A 16,824-nucleotide genomic window follows, 5' to 3' on the forward strand; every position below is an offset into this window, starting at 1 on the left:
CAAGGCGCTTGCTTGCATATTTTCTAATAAACAACTATTCAGAAAGTGAAAAGTGACACTTTGTGGAATGTCACGCATTGGCTCGGCGTGTGAGACTAAGGAATAAGGGCAACTTGGTTTCACTGGTGTGTTGGCTTTGAAGCTTGGGCTAAAAGCAGAGAAATAGCATGTTTCCACTCGGTTTCGAACCGAGGACCTTTGGCGTGTAAGGCGAACGTGATAACCACTACACTATGGAAACAACTGACAAGCTTCCCTTTCTTTAACCAAAGGGAATTTTATGCAATCTGCTAATTCTCAGCGGCTCATGAAAAACCAGCAGCTGGCCTCCTTTGCAATGCAGTCATGCCCACATGCTAGCATTAGTTCTTATTTCAGACGACTTTAGTCAAGCACCTGGAAATTGACTTCATCCCAATCAAATCACTTCCTCATACTACACAAGATTCAGAAACACAAAGCAACTGCTGTTTTCATAGCCGAACAATTCACAAGAGAATTCTCACTACCATAATAGTATTGGCAAGGTATCGTTGAATTTCAAAGGGATCAATGATTTCACACTCAACTTCTGCAAGATCTCTGCTCCGGACAACCGCTAAGAAGCATCAACATCGTGATGATTGAACATGAAAATCATGGCGCTTGCTTGCATATTTTCTAATAAACAACTATTCAGAAAGTGAAAAGTGACACTTTGTGGAATGTCACGCATTGGCTCGGTGTGTGAGACTAAGAAATAAGGGCAACTTAGTTTCACTGGTGTGTTGGCTTTGAAGCTTGGGCTAAAAGCAGAGAAATAGCATGTTTCCACTCGGTTTCGAACCGAGGACTTTTCGCGTGTAGGGCGAACGTGATAACCACTACACTATGGAAACAACTGACAAGCTTCCCTTTCTTTAACCAAAGGGAATTTCATGCAATCTGCTAATTCTCAGCGGCTCATGAAAAACCAGCAGCTGGCCTCCTTTGCAATGCAGTCATGCCCACATGCTAGCATTAGTTCTTATTTCAGACGACTTTAGTCAAGCACCTGGAAACTGACGTCATCCCAATCAAATCACTTCCTCATACTACACAAGATTCAGAAACACAAAGCAACTGCTGTTTTCATAGCCGAACAATTCACAAGAGAATTCTCACTACCGTAATAGTATTGGCAAGGTATCGTTGAATTTCAAAGGGATCAATGATTTCACACTCAACTTCTGCAAGATCTCTGCTCCGGACAACCGCTAAGAAGCATCAACATCGTGATGATTGAACATGAAAATCAAGGCGCTTGCTTGCATATTTTCTAATAAACAACTATTCAGAAAGTGAAAAGTGACACTTTGTGGAATGTCATGCATTGGCTCGGCGTGTGACACTAAGGAATAAGGGCAACTTGGTTTCACTGGTGTGTCGGCTTTGAAGCTTGGGCTAAAAGCAGAGAAATAGCATGTTTCCACTCGGTCTCGAACCGAGGACCTTTCGCGTGTAAGGCGAACGTGATAACCACTACACTATGGAAACAACTGACAAGCTTCCCTTTCTTTAACCAAAGGGAATTTTATGCAATCTGCTAATTCTCAGCGGCTCATGAAAAACCAGCAGCTGGCCTCCTTTGCAATGCAGTCATGCCCACATGCTAGCATTAGTTCTTATTTCAGACGACTTTAGTCAAGCACCTGGAAACTGACTTCATCCCAATCAAATCACTTCCTCATACTACACAAGATTCAGAAACACAAAGCAACTGTTGTTTTCATAGCCGAACAATTCACAAGAGAATTCTCACTACCGTAATAATATTGGCAAGGTATCGTTGAATTTCAAAGGGATCAATGATTTCACACTCAACTTCTGCAAGATCTCTGCTCCGGACAACCGCTAAGAAGCATCAACATCGTGATGATTGAACATGAAAATCAAGGCGCTTGCTTGCATATTTTCTAATAAACAACTATTCAGAAAGTGAAAAGTGACACTTTGTGGAATGTCACGCATTGGCTCGGCGAGTGAGACTAAGGAATAAGGGCAACTTGGTTTCACTGGTGTGTCGGCTTTGAAGCTTGGGCTAAAAGCAGAGAAATCGCATGTTTCCACTCGGTCTCGAACCGAGGACCTTTCGCGTGTAAGGCGAACGTGATAACCACTACACTATGGAAACAACTGACAAGCTTCCCTTTCTTTAAGCAAAGGGAATTTTATGCAATCTGCTAATTCTCAGCGACTCATGAAAAACCAGCAGCTGGCCTCCTTTGCAATGCAGTCATGCCCACATGCTAGCATTAGTTCTTATTTCAGACGACTTTAGTCAAGCACCTGGAAACTGACTTCATCCCAATCAAATCACTTCCTCATACTACACAAGATTCAGAAACACAAAGCAACTGCTGTTTTCATAGCCGAACAATTCACAAGAGAATTCTCACTACCGTAATAGTATTGGCAAGGTATCGTTGAATTTCAAAGGGATCAATGATTTCACACTCAACTTCTGCAAGATCTCTGCTCCGGACAACCGCTAAGAAGCATCAACATCGTGATGATTGAACATGAAAATCAAGGCGCTTGCTTGCATATTTTCTAATAAACAACTATTCAGAAAGTGAAAAGTGACACTTTGTGGAATGTCACGCATTGGCTCGGCGTGTGAGACTAAGGAATAAGGGCAACTTGGTTTCACTGGTGTGTTGGCTTTGAAGCTTGGGCTAAAAGCAGAGAAATAGCATGTTTCCACTCAGTTTCGAACCGAGTACCTTTCGCGAGTAAGGCGAACGTGATAACCACTACACTATGGAAACAACTGACAAGCTTCCCTTTCTTTAACCAAAGGGAATTTTATGCAATCTGCTAATTCTCAGCGGCTCATGAAAAACCAGCAGCTGGCCTCCTTTGCAATGCAGTCATGCCCACATGCTAGCATTAGTTCTTATTTCAGACGACTTTAGTCAAGCACCTGGAAACTGACTTCATCCCAATCAAATCACTTCCTCATACTACACAAGATTCAGAAACACAAAGCAACTGCTGTTTTCATAGCCGAACAATTCACAAGAGAATTCTCACTACCGTAATAGTATTGGCAAGGTATCGTTGAATTTCAAAGGGATCAATGATTTCACACTCAACTTCTGCAAGATCTCTGCTCCGGACAACCGCTAAGAAGCATCAACATCGTGATGATTGAACATGAAAATCAAGGCGCTTGCTTGCATATTTTCTAATAAACAACTATTCAGAAAGTGAAAAGTGACACTTTGTGGAATGTCACGCATTGGCTCGGTGTGTGAGACTAAGAAATAAGGGCAACTTAGTTTCACTGGTGTGTTGGCTTTGAAGCTTGGGCTAAAAGCAGAAAAATAGCATGTTTCCACTCGGTTTCGAACCGAGGACCTTTCGCGTGTAGGGCGAACGTGATAACCACTACACTATGGAAACAACTGACAAGCTTCCCTTTCTTTAACCAAAGGGAATTTTATGCAATATGCTAATTCTCAGCGGCTCATGAAAAACCAGCAGCTGGCCTCCTTTGCAATGCAGTCATGCCCACATGCTAGCATTAGTTCTTATTTCAGACGACTTTAGTCAAGCACCTGGAAACTGACGTCATCCCAATCAAATCACTTCCTCATACTACACAAGATTCAGAAACACAAAGCAACTGTTGTTTTCATAGCCGAACAATTCACAAGAGAATTCTCACTACCGTAATAATATTGGCAAGGTATCGTTGAATTTCAAAGGGATCAATGATTTCACACTCAACTTCTGCAAGATCTCTGCTCCGGACAACCGCTAAGAAGCATCAACATCGTGATGATTGAATATGAAAATCAAGGCGCTTGCTTGCATATTTTCTAATAAACAACTATTCAGAAAGTGAAAAGTGACACTTTGTGGAATGTCACGCATTAGCTCGGCGAGTGAGACTAAGGAATAAGGGCAACTTGGTTTCACTGGTGTGTCGGCTTTGAAGCTTGGGCTAAAAGCAGAGAAATAGCATGTTTCCACTCGGTTTCGAACCGAGGACCTTTCGCGTGTAAGGCGAACGTGATAACCACTACACTATGGAAACAACTAAAAGCTTCCCTTTCTTTAACCAATGGGAATTTTATGCAATCTGCTAATTCTCAGCGGCTCATGAAAAACCAGCAGCTGGCCTCCTTTGCAATGCAGTCATGCCCACATGCTAGCATTAGTTCTTATTTAAGACGACTTTAGTCAAGCACCTAGAAACTGACTTCATCCCAATCAAATCACTTCCTCATACTACACAAGATTCAGAAACACAAAGCAACTGCTGTTTTCATAGCCGAACAATTCACAAGAGAATTCTCACTACCGTAATAGTATTGGCAAGGTATCGTTGAATTTCAAAGGGATCAATGATTTCACACTCAACTTCTGCAAGATCTCTGCTCCGGACAAGCGCTAAGAAGCATCAACATCGTGATGATTGAACATGAAAATCAAGGCGCTTGCTTGCATATTTTCTAATAAACAACTATTCAGAAAGTGAAAAGTGACACTTTGTGGAATGTCACGCATTGGCTCGGCGTGTGAGACTAAGGAATAAGGGCAACTTGGTTTCACTGGTGTGTTGGCTTTGAAGCTTGGGCTAAAAGCAGAGAAATAGCATGTTTCCACTTAGTTTCGAACCGAGGACCTTTGGCGTGTAAGGCGAACGTGATAACCACTACACTATGGAAACAACTGACAAGCTTCCCTTTCTTTAACCAAAGGGAATTTTATGCAATCTGCTAATTCTCAGCGGCTCATGAAAAACCAGCAGCTGGCCTCCTTTGCAATGCAGTCATGCCCACATGCTAGCATTAGTTCTTATTTCAGACGACTTTAGTCAAGCACCTGGAAACTGACTTCATCCCAATCAAATCACTTCCTCATACTACACAAGATTCAGAAACACAAAGCAACTGCTGTTTTCATAGCCGAACAATTCACAAGAGAATTCTCACTACCGTAATAGTATTGGCAAGGTATCGTTGAATTTCAAAGGGATCAATGATTTCACACTCAACTTCTGCAAGATCTCTGCTCCGGACAACCGCTAAGAAGCATCAACATCGTGATGATTGAACATGAAAATCAAGGCGCTTGCTTGCATATTTTTTAATAAACAACTATTCAGAAAGTGAAAAGTGACACTTTGTGGAATATCACGCATTGGCTCGGTGTGTGAGACTAAGGAATAAGGGCAACTTGGTTTCACTGGTGTGTTGGCTTTGAAGTTTGGGCTAAAAGCAGAGAAATAGCATGTTTCCACTCGGTTTCGAACCGAGGACCTTTCGCGTGTAAGGCGAACGTGATAACCACTACACTATGGAAACAACTGACAAGCTTCCCTTTCTTTAACCAAAGGGAATTTTATGCAATCTGCTAATTCTCAGCGGCTCATGAAAAACCAGCAGCTGGCCTCCTTTGCAATGCAGTCATGCCCACATGCTAGCATTAGTTCTTATTTCAGACGACTTTAGTCAAGCACCTGGAAACTGACTTCATCCCAATCAAATCAATTCCTCATACTACACAAGATTCAGAAACACAAAGCAACTGCTGTTTTCATAGCTGAACAATTCACAAGAGAATTCTCAGTACCGTAATAGTATTGGCAAGGTATCGTTGACTTTCAAAGGGATCAATGATTTCACACTCAACTTCTGCAAGATCTCTGCTCCGGACAACCGCTAAGAAGCATCAACATCGTGATGATTGAACATGAAAATCAAGGCGCTTGCTTGCATATTTTCTAATAAACAACTATTCAGAAAGTGAAAAGTGACACTTTGTGGAATATCACGCATTGGCTCGGTGTGTGAGACTAAGGAATAAGGGCAACTTGGTTTCACTGGTGTGTTGGCTTTGAAGTTTGGGCTAAAAGCAGAGAAATAGCATGTTTCCACTCGGTTTCGAACCGAGGACCTTTCGCGTGTAAGGCGAACGTGATAACCACTACACTATGGAAACAACTGACAAGCTTCCCGGTCTTTAATCAAAGGGAATTTTATGCAATCTGCTAATTCTCAGCGGCTCATGAAAAACCAGCAGCTGGCCTCCTTTGCAATGCAGTCATGCCCACATGCTAGCATTAGTTCTTATTTCAGACGACTTTAGTCAAGCACCTGGAAACTGACTTCATCCCAATCAAATCACTTCCTCATACTACACAAGATTCAGAAACACAAAGCAACTGCTGTTTTCATAGCCGAACAATTCACAAGAGAATTCTCACTACCGTAATAGTATTGGCAAGGTATCGTTGAATTTCAAAGGGATCAATGATTTCACACTCAACTTCTGCAAGATCTCTGCTCCGGACAACCGCTAAGAAGCATCAACATCGTGATGATTGAACATGAAAATCAAGGCGCTTGCTTGCATATTTTTTAATAAACAACTATTCAGAAAGTGAAAAGTGACACTTTGTGGAATGTCACGCATTGGCTCGGTGTGTGAGACTGAGAAATAAGGGCAACTTAGTTTCACTGGAGTGTTAGCTTTGAAGCTTGGGCTAAAAGCAGAGAAATAGCATGTTTCCACTCGGTTTCGAACCGAGGACCTTTCGCATGTAAGGCGAACGTGATAACCACTACACTATGGAAACAACTGACAAGCTTCCCTTTCTTTAACCAAAGGGAATTTTATGCAATCTGCTAATTCTCAGCGGCTCATGAAAAACCAGCAGCTGGCCTCCTTTGCAATGCAGTCATGCCCACATGCTAGCATTAGTTCTTATTTCAGACGACTTTAGTCAAGCACCTGGAAACTGACTTCATCCCAATCAAATCAATTCCTCATACTACACAAGATTCAGAAACACAAAGCAACTGCTGTTTTCATAGCTGAACAATTCACAAGAGAATTCTCACTACCGTAATAGTATTGGCAAGGTATCGTTGAATTTCAAAGGGATCAATGATTTCACACTCAACTTCTGCAAGATCTCTGCTCCGGACAACCGCTAAGAAGCATCAACATCGTGATGATTGAACATGAAAATCAAGGCGCTTGCTTGCATATTTTCTAATAAACAACTATTCAGAAAGTGAAAAGTGACACTTTGTGGAATATCACGCATTGGCTCGGTGTGTGAGACTAAGGAATAAGGGCAACTTGGTTTCACTGGTGTGTTGGCTTTGAAGTTTGGGCTAAAAGCAGAGAAATAGCATGTTTCCACTCGGTTTCGAACCGAGGACCTTTCGCGTGTAAGGCGAACGTGATAACCACTACACTATGGAAACAACTGACAAGCTTCCCTTTCTTTAACCAAAGGGAATTTTATGCAATCTGCTAATTCTCAGCGGCTCATGAAAAACCAGCAGCTGGCCTCCTTTGCAATGCAGTCATGCCCACATGCTAGCATTAGTTCTTATTTCAGACGACTTTAGTCAAGCACCTGGAAACTGACTTCATCCCAATCAAATCAATTCCTCATACTACACAAGATTCAGAAACACAAAGCAACTGCTGTTTTCATAGCTGAACAATTCACAAGAGAATTCTCAGTACCGTAATAGTATTGGCAAGGTATCGTTGACTTTCAAAGGGATCAATGATTTCACACTCAACTTCTGCAAGATCTCTGCTCCGGACAACCGCTAAGAAGCATCAACATCGTGATGATTGAACATGAAAATCAAGGCGCTTGCTTGCATATTTTCTAATAAACAACTATTCAGAAAGTGAAAAGTGACACTTTGTGGAATATCACGCATTGGCTCGGTGTGTGAGACTAAGGAATAAGGGCAACTTGGTTTCACTGGTGTGTTGGCTTTGAAGTTTGGGCTAAAAGCAGAGAAATAGCATGTTTCCACTCGGTTTCGAACCGAGGACCTTTCGCGTGTAAGGCGAACGTGATAACCACTACACTATGGAAACAACTGACAAGCTTCCCGGTCTTTAATCAAAGGGAATTTTATGCAATCTGCTAATTCTCAGCGGCTCATGAAAAACCAGCAGCTGGCCTCCTTTGCAATGCAGTCATGCCCACATGCTAGCATTAGTTCTTATTTCAGACGACTTTAGTCAAGCACCTGGAAACTGACTTCATCCCAATCAAATCACTTCCTCATACTACACAAGATTCAGAAACACAAAGCAACTGCTGTTTTCATAGCCGAACAATTCACAAGAGAATTCTCACTACCGTAATAGTATTGGCAAGGTATCGTTGAATTTCAAAGGGATCAATGATTTCACACTCAACTTCTGCAAGATCTCTGCTCCGGACAACCGCTAAGAAGCATCAACATCGTGATGATTGAACATGAAAATCAAGGCGCTTGCTTGCATATTTTCTAATAAACAACTATTCAGAAAGTGAAAAGTGACACTTTGTGGAATGTCACGCATTGGCTCGGCGTGTGACACTAAGGAATAAGGGCAACTTGGTTTCACTGGTGTGTCGGCTTTGAAGCTTGGGCTAAAAGCAGAGAAATAGCATGTTTCCACTCGGTCTCGAACCGAGGACCTTTCGCGTGTAAGGCGAACGTTATAACCACTACACTATGGAAACAACTGACAAGCTTCCCTTTCTTTAAGCAAAGGGAATTTTATGCAATCTGCTAATTCTCAGCGGCTCATGAAAAACCAGCAGCTGGCCTCCTTTGCAATGCAGTCATGCCCACATGCTAGCATTAGTTCTTATTTCAGACGACTTTAGTCAAGCACCTGGAAACTGACTTCATCCCAATCAAATCAATTCCTCATACTACACAAGATTCAGAAACACAAAGCAACTGCTGTTTTCATAGCTGAACAATTCACAAGAGAATTCTCAGTACCGTAATAGTATTGGCAAGGTATCGTTGACTTTCAAAGGGATCAATGATTTCACACTCAACTTCTGCAAGATCTCTGCTCCGGACAACCGCTAAGAAGCATCAACATCGTGATGATTGAACATGAAAATCAAGGCGCTTGCTTGCATATTTTCTAATAAACAACTATTCAGAAAGTGAAAAGTGACACTTTGTGGAATATCACGCATTGGCTCGGTGTGTGAGACTAAGGAATAAGGGCAACTTGGTTTCACTGGTGTGTTGGCTTTGAAGTTTGGGCTAAAAGCAGAGAAATAGCATGTTTCCACTCGGTTTCGAACCGAGGACCTTTCGCGTGTAAGGCGAACGTGATAACCACTACACTATGGAAACAACTGACAAGCTTCCCGGTCTTTAATCAAAGGGAATTTTATGCAATCTGCTAATTCTCAGCGGCTCATGAAAAACCAGCAGCTGGCCTCCTTTGCAATGCAGTCATGCCCACATGCTAGCATTAGTTCTTATTTCAGACGACTTTAGTCAAGCACCTGGAAACTGACTTCATCCCAATCAAATCACTTCCTCATACTACACAAGATTCAGAAACACAAAGCAACTGCTGTTTTCATAGCCGAACAATTCACAAGAGAATTCTCACTACCGTAATAGTATTGGCAAGGTATCGTTGAATTTCAAAGGGATCAATGATTTCACACTCAACTTCTGCAAGATCTCTGCTCCGGACAACCGCTAAGAAGCATCAACATCGTGATGATTGAACATGAAAATCAAGGCGCTTGCTTGCATATTTTCTAATAAACAACTATTCAGAAAGTGAAAAGTGACACTTTGTGGAATGTCACGCATTGGCTCGGCGTGTGACACTAAGGAATAAGGGCAACTTGGTTTCACTGGTGTGTCGGCTTTGAAGCTTGGGCTAAAAGCAGAGAAATAGCATGTTTCCACTCGGTCTCGAACCGAGGACCTTTCGCGTGTAAGGCGAACGTTATAACCACTACACTATGGAAACAACTGACAAGCTTCCCTTTCTTTAAGCAAAGGGAATTTTATGCAATCTGCTAATTCTCAGCGGCTCATGAAAAACCAGCAGCTGGCCTCCTTTGCAATGCAGTCATGCCCACATGCTAGCATTAGTTCTTATTTCAGACGACTTTAGTCAAGCACCTGGAAACTGACTTCATCCCAATCAAATCACTTCCTCATACTACACAAGATTCAGAAACACAAAGCAACTGTTGTTTTCATAGCCGAACAATTCACAAGAGAATTCTCACTACCGTAATAATATTGGCAAGGTATCGTTGAATTTCAAAGGGATCAATGATTTCACACTCAACTTCTGCAAGATCTCTGCTCCGGACAACCGCTAAGAAGCATCAACATCGTGATGATTGAATATGAAAATCAAGGCGCTTGCTTGCATATTTTCTAATAAACAACTATTCAGAAAGTGAAAAGTGACACTTTGTGGAATGTCACGCATTAGCTCGGCGAGTGAGACTAAGGAATAAGGGCAACTTGGTTTCACTGGTGTGTCGGCTTTGAAGCTTGGGCTAAAAGCAGAGAAATAGCATGTTTCCACTCGGTTTCGAACCGAGGACCTTTCGCGTGTAAGGCGAACGTGATAACCACTACACTATGGAAACAACTGACAAGCTTCCCTTTCTTTAACCAATGGGAATTTTATGCAATCTGCTAATTCTCAGCGGCTCATGAAAAACCAGCAGCTGGCCTCCTTTGCAATGCAGTCATGCCCACATGCTAGCATTAGTTCTTATTTAAGACGACTTTAGTCAAGCACCTAGAAACTGACTTCATCCCAATCAAATCACTTCCTCATACTACACAAGATTCAGAAACACAAAGCAACTGCTGTTTTCATAGCCGAACAATTCACAAGAGAATTCTCACTACCGTAATAGTATTGGCAAGGTATCGTTGAATTTCAAAGGGATCAATGATTTCACACTCAACTTCTGCAAGATCTCTGCTCCGGACAACCGCTAAGAAGCATCAACATCGTGATGATTGAACATGAAAATCAAGGCGCTTGCTTGCATATTTTCTAATAAACAACTATTCAGAAAGTGAAAAGTGACACTTTGTGGAATGTCACGCATTGGCTCGGTGTGTGAGACTGAGAAATAAGGGCAACTTAGTTTCACTGGAGTGTTAGCTTTGAAGCTTGGGCTAAAAGCAGAGAAATAGCATGTTTCCACTCGGTTTCGAACCGAGGACCTTTCGCGTGTAAGGCGAACGTGATAACCACTACACTATAGAAACAACTGACAAGCTTCCCTTTCTTTAACCAAAGGGAATTTTATGCAATCTGCTAATTCTCAGCGGCTCATGAAAAACCAGCAGCTGGCCTCCTTTGCAATGCAGTCATGCCCACATGCTAGCATTAGTTCTTATTTCAGACGACTTTAGTCAAGCACCTGGAAACTGACTTCATCCCAATCAAATCAATTCCTCATACTACACAAGATTCAGAAACACAAAGCAACTGCTGTTTTCATAGCTGAACAATTCACAAGAGAATTCTCAGTACCGTAATAGTATTGGCAAGGTATCGTTGACTTTCAAAGGGATCAATGATTTCACACTCAACTTCTGCAAGATCTCTGCTCCGGACAACCGCTAAGAAGCATCAACATCGTGATGATTGAACATAAAAATCAAGGCGCTTGCTTGCATATTTTCTAATAAACAACTATTCAGAAAGTGAAAAGTGACACTTTGTGGAATGTCACGCATTGGCTCGGCGTGTGAGACTAAGGAATAAGGGCAACTTGGTTTCACTGGTGTGTTGGCTTTGAAGCTTGGGCTAAAAGCAGAGAAATAGCATGTTTCCACTTAGTTTCAAACCGAGGACCTTTGGCGTGTAAGGCGAACGTGATAACCACTACACTATGGAAACAACTGACAAGCTTCCCTTTCTTTAACCAAAGGGAATTTTATGCAATCTGCTAATTCTCAGCGGCTCATGAAAAACCAGCAGCTGGCCTCCTTTGCAATGCAGTCATGCCCACATGCTAGCATTAGTTCTTATTTCAGACGACTTTAGTCAAGCACCTGGAAACTGACTTCATCCCAATCAAATCACTTCCTCATACTACACAAGATTCAGAAACACAAAGCAACTGCTGTTTTCATAGCCGAACAATTCACAAGAGAATTCTCACTACCGTAATAGTATTGGCAAGGTATCGTTGAATTTCAAAGGGATCAATGATTTCACACTCAACTTCTGCAAGATCTCTGCTCCGGACAACCGCTAAGAAGCATCAACATCGTGATGATTGAACATGAAAATCAAGGCGCTTGCTTGCATATTTTCTAATAAACAACTATTCAGAAAGTGAAAAGTGACACTTTGTGGAATGTCACGCATTGGCTCGGCGTGTGAGACTAAGGAATAAGGGCAACTTGGTTTCACTGGTGTGTTGGCTTTGAAGCTTGGGCTAAAAGCAGAGAAATAGCATGTTTCCACTCGGTTTCGAACCGAGGACCTTTCGCGTGTAAGGCAAACGTGATAACCACTACACTATGGAAACAACTGACAAGCTTCCCTTTCTTTAAGCAAAGGGAATTTTATGCAATCTGCTAATTCTCAGCGGCTCATGAAAAACCAGCAGCTGGCCTCCTTTGCAATGCAGTCATGCCCACATGCTAGCATTAGTTCTTATTTCAGACGACTTTAGTCAAGCACCTGGAAACTGACTTCATCCCAATCAAATCACTTCCTCATACTACACAAGATTCAGAAACACAAAGCAACTGCTGTTTTCATAGCCGAACAATTCACAAGAGAATTCTCACTACCGTAATAGTATTGGCAAGGTATCGTTGAATTTCAAAGGGATCAATGATTTCACACTCAACTTCTGCAAGATCTCTGCTCCGGACAACCGCTAAGAAGCATCAACATCGTGATTATTGAACATGAAAATCAAGGCGCTTGCTTGCATATTTTCTAATAAACAACTATTCAGAAAGTGAAAAGTGACACTTTGTGGAATGTCACGCATTGGCTCGGTGTGTGAGACTGAGAAATAAGGGCAACTTAGTTTCACTGGTGTGTTGGCTTTGAAGCTTGGGCTAAAAGCAGAGAAATAGCATGTTTCCACTCGGTTTCGAACCGAGGACCTTTCGCGTGTAAGGCTAACGTGATAACCACTACACTATGGAAACAACTGACAAGCTTCCCTTTCTTTAAGCAAAGGGAATTTTATGCAATCTGCTAATTCTCAGCGGCTCATGAAAAACCAGCAGCTGGCCTCCTTTGCAATGCAGTCATGCCCACATGCTAGCATTAGTTCTTATTTCAGACGACTTTAGTCAAGCACCTGGAAACTGACTTCATCCCAATCAAATCACTTCCTCATACTACACAAGATTCAGAAACACAAAGCAACTGCTGTTTTCATAGCCGAACAATTCACAAGAGAATTCTCACTACCGTAATAGTATTGGCAAGGTATCGTTGAATTTCAAAGGGATCAATGATTTCACACTCAACTTCTGCAAGATCTCTGCTCCGGACAACTGCTAAGAAGCATCAACATCGTGATGATTGAACATGAAAATCAAGGCGCTTGCGTGCATATTTTCTAATAAACAACTATTCAGAAAGTGAAAAGTGACACTTTGTGGAATGTCACGCATTGGCTCGGCGTGTGAGACTAAGGAATAAGGGCAACTTGGTTTCACTGGTGTGTTGGCTTTGAAGCTTGGGCTAAAAGCAGAGAAATAGCATGTTTCCACTTAGTTTCGAACCGAGGACCTTTGGCGTGTAAGGCGAACGTGATAACCACTACACTATGGAAACAACTGACAAGCTTCCCTTTCTTTAACCAAAGGGAATTTTATGCAATCTGCTAATTCTCAGCGGCTCATGAAAAACCAGCAGCTGGCCTCCTTTGCAATGCAGTCATGCCCACATGCTAGCATTAGTTCTTATTTCAGACGACTTTAGTCAAGCACCTGGAAACTGACTTCATCCCAATCAAATCACTTCCTCATACTACACAAGATTCAGAAACACAAAGCAACTGCTGTTTTCATAGCCGAACAATTCACAAGAGAATTCTCACTACCGTAATAGTATTGGCAAGGTATCGTTGAATTTCAAAGGGATCAATGATTTCACACTCAACTTCTGCAAGATCTCTGCTCCGGACAACCGCTAAGAAGCATCAACATCGTGATGATTGAACATGAAAATCAAGGCGCTTGCTTGCATATTTTCTAATAAACAACTATTCAGAAAGTGAAAAGTGACACTTTGTGGAATGTCACGCATTGGCTCGGCGTGTGAGACTAAGGAATAAGGGCAACTTGGTTTCACTGGTGTGTTGGCTTTGAAGCTTGGGCTAAAAGCAGAGAAATAGCATGTTTCCACTCGGTTTCGAACCGAGGACCTTTCGCGTGTAAGGCGAACGTGATAACCACTACACTATGGAAACAACTGACAAGCTTCCCTTTCTTTAAGCAAAGGGAATTTTATGCAATCTGCTAATTCTCAGCGGCTCATGAAAAACCAGCAGCTGGCCTCCTTTGCAATGCAGTCATGCCCACATGCTAGCATTAGTTCTTATTTCAGACGACTTTAGTCAAGCACCTGGAAACTGACTTCATCCCAATCAAATCACTTCCTCATACTACACAAGATTCAGAAACACAAAGCAACTGCTGTTTTCATAGCCGAACAATTCACAAGAGAATTCTCACTACCGTAATAGTATTGGCAAGGTATCGTTGAATTTCAAAGGGATCAATGATTTCACACTCAACTTCTGCAAGATCTCTGCTCCGGACAACCGCTAAGAAGCATCAACATCGTGATGATTGAACATGAAAATCAAGGCGCTTGCTTGCATATTTTCTAATAAACAACTATTCAGAAAGTGAAAAGTGACACTTTGTGGAATGTCACGCATTGGCTCGGTGTGTGAGACTGAGAAATAAGGGCAACTTAGTTTCACTGGTGTGTTGGCTTTGAAGCTTGGGCTAAAAGCAGAGAAATAGCATGTTTACACTCGGTTTCGAACCAAGGACCTTTCGCGTGTAAGGCGAACGTGATAACCACTACACTATGGAAACAACAGACAAGCTTCCCTTTCTTTAACAAAAGGGAATTTTATGCAATCTGCTAATTCTCAGCGGCTCATGAAAAACCAGCAGCTGGCCTCCTTTGCAATGCAGTCATGCCCACATGCTAGCATTAGTTCTTATTTCAGACGACTTTAGTCAAGCACCTGGAAACTGACTTCATCCCAATCAAATCACTTCCTCATACTACACAAGATTCAGAAACACAAAGCAACTGCTGTTTTCATAGCCGAACAATTCACAAGAGAATTCTCACTACCGTAATAGTATTGGCAAGGTATCGTTGAATTTCAAAGGGATCAATGATTTCACACTCAACTTCTGCAAGATCTCTGCTCCGGACAACCGCTAAGAAGCATCAACATCGTGATGATTGAACATGAAAATCAAGGCACTTGCTTGCATATTTTCTAATAAACAACTATTCAGAAAGTGAAAAGTGACACTTTGTGGAATGTCACGCATTGGCTCGGTGTGTGAGACTAAGGAATAAGGGCAACTTGGTTTCACTGGTGTGTCGACTTTGAAGTTTGGGCTAAAAGCAGAGAAATAGCATGTTTCCACTCGGTTTCGAACCGAGGACCTTTGGCGTGTAAGGCGAACGTGATAACCACTACACTATGGAAACAACTGACAAACTTCCCGGGCTTTAATCAAAGGGAATTTTATGCAATCTGCTAATTCTCAGCGGCTCATGAAAAACCAGCACCTGGCCTCCTTTGCAATGCAGTCATGCCCACATGCTAGCATTAGTTCTTATTTCAGACGACTTTAGTCAAGCACCTGGAAACTGACTTCATCCCAATCAAATCACTTCCTCATACTACACAAGATTCAGAAACACAAAGCAACTGCTGTTTTCATAGCCGAACAATTCACAAGAGAATTCTCACTACCGTAATAGTATTGGCAAGGTATCGTTGAATTTCAAAGGGATCAATGATTTCACACTCAACTTCTGCAAGATCTCTGCTCCGGACAACCGCTAAGAAGCATCAACATCGTGATGATTGAACATGAAAATCAAGGCACTTGCTTGCATATTTTCTAATAAACAACTATTCAGAAAGTGAAAAGTGACACTTTGTGGAATGTCACGCATTGGCTCGGTGTGTGAGACTAAGGAATAAGGGCAACTTGGTTTCACTGGTGTGTTGACTTTGAAGTTTGGGCTAAAAGCAGAGAAATAGCATGTTTCCACTCGGTTTCGAACCGAGGACCTTTGGCGTGTAAGGCGAACGTGATAACCACTACACTATGGAAACAACTGACAAACTTCCCGGGCTTTAATCAAAGGGAATTTTATGCAATCTGCTAATTCTCAGCGGCTCATGAAAAACCAGCACCTGGCCTCCTTTGCAATGCAGTCATGCCCACATGCTAGCATTAGTTCTTATTTCAGACGACTTTAGTCAAGCACCTAGAAACTGACTTCATCCCAATCAAATCACTTCCTCATACTACACAAGATTCAGAAACACAAAGCAACTGCTGTTTTCATAGCCGAACAATTCACAAGAGAATTCTCACTACCGTAATAGTATTGGCAAGGTATCGTTGAATTTCAAAGGGATCAATGATTTCACACTCAACTTCTGCAAGATCTCTGCTCCGGACAACCGCTAAGAAGCATCAACATCGTGATGATTGAACATGAAAATCAAGGCGCTTGCTTGCATATTTTCTAATAAACAACTATTCAGAAAGTGAAAAGTGACACTTTGTGGAATGTCACGCATTGGCTCGGCGTGTGAGACTAAGGAATAAGGGCAACTTGGTTTCACTGGTGTGTCGGCTTTGAAGCTTGGGCTAAAAGCAGAGAAATAGCATGTTTCCACTCGGTTTCGAACCGAGGACCTTTCGCGTGTAAGGCGAACGTGATAACCACTACACTATGGAAACAACTGACAAGCTTCCCTTTCTT

General features: G+C 42.0%; 26 non-coding genes across 26 annotated transcripts; all 26 read right to left on the bottom strand.

Annotated features, from left to right (window-relative positions):
- Nucleotides 1-168: 168 nt before the first annotated feature.
- On the bottom strand, nt 169-241 carry trnav-uac (transfer RNA valine (anticodon UAC)). The gene has a single exon. It is a non-coding gene; the product is annotated as a tRNA-Val (tRNA).
- Nucleotides 242-805: 564 nt separating this feature from the next.
- trnav-uac (transfer RNA valine (anticodon UAC)) lies at nt 806-878 on the bottom strand. Its single transcript has one exon. It is a non-coding gene; the product is annotated as a tRNA-Val (tRNA).
- Nucleotides 879-1,442: 564 nt separating this feature from the next.
- Nucleotides 1,443-1,515, bottom strand: trnav-uac (transfer RNA valine (anticodon UAC)). Its single transcript has one exon. It is a non-coding gene; the product is annotated as a tRNA-Val (tRNA).
- A 564-nt stretch (nt 1,516-2,079) lies between these two features.
- On the bottom strand, nt 2,080-2,152 carry trnav-uac (transfer RNA valine (anticodon UAC)). Its single transcript has one exon. It is a non-coding gene; the product is annotated as a tRNA-Val (tRNA).
- A 564-nt stretch (nt 2,153-2,716) lies between these two features.
- On the bottom strand, nt 2,717-2,789 carry trnav-uac (transfer RNA valine (anticodon UAC)). The gene has a single exon. It is a non-coding gene; the product is annotated as a tRNA-Val (tRNA).
- A 564-nt stretch (nt 2,790-3,353) lies between these two features.
- trnav-uac (transfer RNA valine (anticodon UAC)) lies at nt 3,354-3,426 on the bottom strand. Its single transcript has one exon. It is a non-coding gene; the product is annotated as a tRNA-Val (tRNA).
- Nucleotides 3,427-3,990: 564 nt separating this feature from the next.
- Nucleotides 3,991-4,063, bottom strand: trnav-uac (transfer RNA valine (anticodon UAC)). Its single transcript has one exon. It is a non-coding gene; the product is annotated as a tRNA-Val (tRNA).
- A 563-nt stretch (nt 4,064-4,626) lies between these two features.
- trnav-uac (transfer RNA valine (anticodon UAC)) lies at nt 4,627-4,699 on the bottom strand. Its single transcript has one exon. It is a non-coding gene; the product is annotated as a tRNA-Val (tRNA).
- Nucleotides 4,700-5,263: 564 nt separating this feature from the next.
- trnav-uac (transfer RNA valine (anticodon UAC)) lies at nt 5,264-5,336 on the bottom strand. Its single transcript has one exon. It is a non-coding gene; the product is annotated as a tRNA-Val (tRNA).
- A 564-nt stretch (nt 5,337-5,900) lies between these two features.
- Nucleotides 5,901-5,973, bottom strand: trnav-uac (transfer RNA valine (anticodon UAC)). Its single transcript has one exon. It is a non-coding gene; the product is annotated as a tRNA-Val (tRNA).
- A 564-nt stretch (nt 5,974-6,537) lies between these two features.
- On the bottom strand, nt 6,538-6,610 carry trnav-uac (transfer RNA valine (anticodon UAC)). The gene has a single exon. It is a non-coding gene; the product is annotated as a tRNA-Val (tRNA).
- Nucleotides 6,611-7,174: 564 nt separating this feature from the next.
- On the bottom strand, nt 7,175-7,247 carry trnav-uac (transfer RNA valine (anticodon UAC)). Its single transcript has one exon. It is a non-coding gene; the product is annotated as a tRNA-Val (tRNA).
- Nucleotides 7,248-7,811: 564 nt separating this feature from the next.
- Nucleotides 7,812-7,884, bottom strand: trnav-uac (transfer RNA valine (anticodon UAC)). The gene has a single exon. It is a non-coding gene; the product is annotated as a tRNA-Val (tRNA).
- A 564-nt stretch (nt 7,885-8,448) lies between these two features.
- trnav-uac (transfer RNA valine (anticodon UAC)) lies at nt 8,449-8,521 on the bottom strand. The gene has a single exon. It is a non-coding gene; the product is annotated as a tRNA-Val (tRNA).
- A 564-nt stretch (nt 8,522-9,085) lies between these two features.
- On the bottom strand, nt 9,086-9,158 carry trnav-uac (transfer RNA valine (anticodon UAC)). Its single transcript has one exon. It is a non-coding gene; the product is annotated as a tRNA-Val (tRNA).
- A 564-nt stretch (nt 9,159-9,722) lies between these two features.
- Nucleotides 9,723-9,795, bottom strand: trnav-uac (transfer RNA valine (anticodon UAC)). The gene has a single exon. It is a non-coding gene; the product is annotated as a tRNA-Val (tRNA).
- A 564-nt stretch (nt 9,796-10,359) lies between these two features.
- On the bottom strand, nt 10,360-10,432 carry trnav-uac (transfer RNA valine (anticodon UAC)). The gene has a single exon. It is a non-coding gene; the product is annotated as a tRNA-Val (tRNA).
- A 564-nt stretch (nt 10,433-10,996) lies between these two features.
- On the bottom strand, nt 10,997-11,069 carry trnav-uac (transfer RNA valine (anticodon UAC)). Its single transcript has one exon. It is a non-coding gene; the product is annotated as a tRNA-Val (tRNA).
- A 1,201-nt stretch (nt 11,070-12,270) lies between these two features.
- Nucleotides 12,271-12,343, bottom strand: trnav-uac (transfer RNA valine (anticodon UAC)). Its single transcript has one exon. It is a non-coding gene; the product is annotated as a tRNA-Val (tRNA).
- Nucleotides 12,344-12,907: 564 nt separating this feature from the next.
- trnav-uac (transfer RNA valine (anticodon UAC)) lies at nt 12,908-12,980 on the bottom strand. The gene has a single exon. It is a non-coding gene; the product is annotated as a tRNA-Val (tRNA).
- A 564-nt stretch (nt 12,981-13,544) lies between these two features.
- Nucleotides 13,545-13,617, bottom strand: trnav-uac (transfer RNA valine (anticodon UAC)). The gene has a single exon. It is a non-coding gene; the product is annotated as a tRNA-Val (tRNA).
- A 564-nt stretch (nt 13,618-14,181) lies between these two features.
- trnav-uac (transfer RNA valine (anticodon UAC)) lies at nt 14,182-14,254 on the bottom strand. The gene has a single exon. It is a non-coding gene; the product is annotated as a tRNA-Val (tRNA).
- Nucleotides 14,255-14,818: 564 nt separating this feature from the next.
- On the bottom strand, nt 14,819-14,891 carry trnav-uac (transfer RNA valine (anticodon UAC)). The gene has a single exon. It is a non-coding gene; the product is annotated as a tRNA-Val (tRNA).
- A 564-nt stretch (nt 14,892-15,455) lies between these two features.
- trnav-uac (transfer RNA valine (anticodon UAC)) lies at nt 15,456-15,528 on the bottom strand. The gene has a single exon. It is a non-coding gene; the product is annotated as a tRNA-Val (tRNA).
- A 564-nt stretch (nt 15,529-16,092) lies between these two features.
- Nucleotides 16,093-16,165, bottom strand: trnav-uac (transfer RNA valine (anticodon UAC)). The gene has a single exon. It is a non-coding gene; the product is annotated as a tRNA-Val (tRNA).
- Nucleotides 16,166-16,729: 564 nt separating this feature from the next.
- trnav-uac (transfer RNA valine (anticodon UAC)) lies at nt 16,730-16,802 on the bottom strand. The gene has a single exon. It is a non-coding gene; the product is annotated as a tRNA-Val (tRNA).
- Nucleotides 16,803-16,824: the final 22 nt, after the last annotated feature.

The sequence above is a fragment of the Brienomyrus brachyistius genome, chromosome 1 (genome assembly GCF_023856365.1).
Source record: "Brienomyrus brachyistius isolate T26 chromosome 1, BBRACH_0.4, whole genome shotgun sequence".
Taxonomy (NCBI): Eukaryota; Metazoa; Chordata; class Actinopteri; order Osteoglossiformes; family Mormyridae; genus Brienomyrus; species Brienomyrus brachyistius.